Below are 4,331 nucleotides of genomic sequence, written 5' to 3'. Positions count from 1 at the left end.
TCTTCTGGTTGAATAAGTGACGCGTTACTCTTTATTTTACAGCATGTTTGCTTCTGTTGCTTCTGTGTCTCATCAGGTACGGGAATTACTGCGATAGACAAGGTTATTATACTTCTAGCCACAGGCTGCCTAGATCCAAAGTTTGGCGCGACTAACGTGCACCTGTTCTCGGCGCGTGCAGTCACATTCGCTTGTTATTCAGCAGACACCCGGAGAGGAGCGGAGGTTGCCCAATCCTGGCGCACAACGCTCATTATTATGATCACGCGGCTTCAATTCCCGTGGAAAAGCAAACATTTTGTGTTTACTCTTTACAGCAGCAACGATTTTCTTTACCATTGTGGTTTTATATTGTGGTTTTATTGTGGTTTTATGCCTCTGGCCGGCTTCAAGTTTCCGCCCAAAAATTAGCCATTGAAAATTAATTGGTTTTAATAGCACAATGGATGCAAAAGAGAATAAACATATGTTTACATATAAACAACCGCACCTTCAACACCTCTGAATGCACAGTCATTCCTTCAAAGACTGATAGAGTATTTGAAATAAGCTGAGAGGAAAAATTGGCGCAGCTTACATTAATGGTGCAAGGCTGGCGAAACAGAAGAGCTGGCTGCCCCTCTTCATTCATCGGAGACCCTGCCGTCGCGCCTCACATTTATTTCCGAGCTCGATGCTGACAGTTCTCCATGACTGGCAGGCCTCAATCATTTCATCCGCAGGCTTTCACATGCCTCCCAAAGGGGGCACATTACCATGCGCTAGAACCCACGGCCATGTCTAAAGTCAACGCCTGCGCTACGAATCTGTTGGAAATCCTGTGCGTCTGGAGTGCGACGATAACTCAATCGTACTGGCGCCGCTTTTACAACGCGAAGTACTGAAAATCGAGTGCGACCGGGGAAGCGTTTTTTTCTTTCCAGTTGGCTTAACCTGTTATTGTTCCCCGCCGCAACAAACCTCATACTACTCAGAGTTTTTGGTGACCAAGGGGTTGTTTCTAGGTTCACGGCATAAAGTCCCTGATTTAATTACAGACACCTGCCTAGCCGCATTTTTTTCTTGAGGCGCCCACTCAAAATACCTAATTGTGGGATTTTCCCATCCTTGCCACTTTCTCTCACACTTCAAGGTTTTGTGGTGTGACGCACGGATATTGCTCTACCTACAGAGCTCCGCAGTTAAATAGTTTCAGACAAGGTATTGCGAAAACATAACATTGAATATTAACGTGCTCCGGAGCGATTCACGGCCTGTGTACTTTAATGGGTACGTGAAAACTTGAGACAATCATTTACTGACGAGTACGTTTCTTGGATGTCAGTAAACCTGTTTTTATATGCATCAGCAAATACGTTGGGTTGTATTGTAGTATACATCCTTTTCTTAGTTTTTGGCATTGATGTACATTCACACACGTATTGCAATTAGGTGCACAAATTTCACCAATTGTGTTGCGGAACTTCACTCGGCAGCAAACTAAGATATAGAAGCCAGTGATTTGGAGATCGCAGAAACACCTCCTCTGCTCACGTGGGAGCCCGCTCTACCTAACGACTAAAGCTTTCGAGTTTCGGCGTTCGAGCGGAATGGGCATCTTTCCCAGTTCTCTGCTGTGTTCATCTGTGCAATAACCTAAATATACAGTGTTTAGGAGAACATTTCGAATATTGCGCGTAATGAATTGCTTGTTTTTACATCATTTTCACGCGTCCTAATGAGTCTCAAAGCATAAATGACTTCCGGCTATGGTATTCGAAAAATACCGGCCTGCACCTGTCTCTTCACAGTATCTTTGAGCTTAACGAGGGGAGCAGGAGGAGGCTAAAAGTATACGCCCCTTAGACGGGAAGACGCATGATGTCTGGATGCAAGTGAACGGCGTCGCTCGCTGCCCTAGTTGAAGAAAAAGAGCCGTCGTCACAACTGACGTCATCCATAAACAGCTCTCGGGCGGCGTTGTAAACTACCTCGCTTCCCCTCAGGGAAAAATGTGGCGGCGTCCATTCTATACGAATACTTCTGTAATTTTCAGAAGGAAGGGTCTTAGGAATTCGGGAGTTATTAACATATATAAAAATGTGTTACCAAACTTGTTGGAGGAGACATGGAGTTGTTGATGATGACTGTTGCAGGCATGATCGCAGTCGCCAGGATAGTAGCAACCTCTTCACTGTCCATGGCGTTGTAACAGGGTATGGCGCTGAAGTAGCCAGGCTCCCATTTGAAGAGACTATTAGAACGATCATGGCAGGTCTGTAAGCATGTGCAGCGGCGTTGGTGGAAGGCTTAGCGCAGTATGTTTTTTAGTAGTGCGTTGGTGCGAGCCCGGTATGTTTTTTTTGTAAATAATAGAGTGCATAAGTGGAGTAAAGGTGAGACATAGAGAAGGTACTAATAATTTAGGCAAATACACATCTTTAGGTCCACAAAGAAAAGAGAGATATGTTCCGTAGCTGGGAGCAGTTGACCCGTCATAGTGCCGGCAATATCTTGCTCCGTGGTGCGGGCCATACGAAGAACTAGAGATCGGCTGGAACTCCCGTCGCCAGGAATCGTAACGTGTGACTAAAAAGAAAATAAGTTTTGATTAACATCTGTGGCTGTCGTAGTTGGCGGCGGCCTACATTCCTCTGTTTCCACTCTTTCCTGCCTTTTCTTTTTAACACAGGAAATCAAAATCCGTAGGGATCTCCTGTATTATAGGTGTTTTCAGCAGCTTACTGTTGATTGCAATAGTCAAATGCCCGTACAACAGGGAAGTAGCGCTCATTTAAAAGAATGCTGCATTTCTTGTAGAAGAGAAAGCAGGTGCACGCCGGGGTCGGATGGCGCAGCAGTACGTGGTTTGTACTTGTGCTTCGAGGTATTGATCTGGTGCAACCTTTCGTCCATTTTTTTCCGAAACGCTGCTACCGAGATTATTCGTTCGAATGTTTATTTGGGGCTGCATGCGGATTCATACCTTGCTGTGGGATACAGCCCATAGCTTTCGTCAAGAGGCCAATTTCTTGGCAATTTTTGTTCACGTCGTGGGAGGCACCACATTTTTCGTTTAGCCGTTGAGTACACAGCATGCACAAGGGCTTTTTTGTAATGGTATTCCGGATAGCTGTTTCCTAGGATTTTTGAAAAAAAAATGTTCCCGTACCTTGCATGTTTGCGCAGTTGTACTTTTGTCAGCATGATTGCATTTCACCGTGAAGCATCTCGGATAATTTGACTTAAACTCTGCGTCTTTTTAATTTTGCTGCGATGTTCCGCTCACCGCAACCTTGCACTTCAAATATGCACCGTCATCATGCAACGCATCGACACAGTCTCGCGGTGCGCATTGCCAGCGCGCGGTTATGCGGTACGGGTAAAGTAACAAAATCCTGGGCCATCTGCACTAGCTTGAAACCAAATGAGGGACGAAGCATGCAGTATGTAAGTGTATTCTTCGCGCCTCGGCGTTCTTGCCAACGAATATAAAACCCTTGGGGGTTCAGGTATACAACTTTCTGTAAACGTATCTTGTCTTTGAAGCCCAAAGCTCTCTAGCGCGAGGCGTGAGCAAGTGTCCCGGTGTTTTTGTCAGTACGGTTCATGAAGCGCTCCAGTGCGGTGCGTAAACGAGTGTCCCGTTGTTTTTTAGTACGCATTGCGTTCTTGCGCGACGCGTAAACGAGACTCCCGTTGTTATAGTACCATGACAACATGAGACGAACGACGATTACGACGACGACAACAGAAAACGCCAATAACCTAAGCCTCTAAGCGTCTTCACCCCTAAAACCGGGAAAGGGAACGCCCCTTTGAAAGCCCTGCTAAAGGAACTGTTGATTGTATTGTGATCTGCATTTAGCGGAATTTCGGGATGCCGTAGTTAATTTTCACTATTATGGTGTCCTTTACCAGACATAGCAGACTTCGTTACTTGAACTCGTAACGCTTTATAACGATGTGGAGGCGCGTACGGTAGATTTTTATGCGCGCTTCAACTAAGTGCCTTTAAAGTTTCGCATTTTGCCGTGGTACTCAATGCAGAGTCCGGTGACGCTTATGCAGAACACACATGGTACAGCACGGCCCTGAAAAAAAAGTTGCGTAGCTGAGTCCTGTTCAGAGCATGCCTAGTGCAGTATACAAGACAAACATTGGTTTATTGGGAGAACGTTCGAGTTATGGGGAAATAAAATAGGCGTTAATAATATCCACAGACTGTATTGTAAACTGTTGTCGCTCATTTTTTATCCTGAATCATCCAGCTGTCGAACAAGTCATATCTTGGGCTTATGGGTTATGATGAAGGCAAGGAAGTATGTGGAGGAGGGATGGAAGCCTGAGCA

Source organism: Haemaphysalis longicornis, unplaced genomic scaffold (genome assembly GCF_048455015.1).
Source record: "Haemaphysalis longicornis isolate Haplotype H1 unplaced genomic scaffold, Haemaphysalis longicornis Haplotype H1 scaffold_13, whole genome shotgun sequence".
Classification (NCBI taxonomy): domain Eukaryota; kingdom Metazoa; phylum Arthropoda; class Arachnida; order Ixodida; family Ixodidae; genus Haemaphysalis; species Haemaphysalis longicornis.
This window is presented reverse-complemented; position numbering follows the sequence as displayed.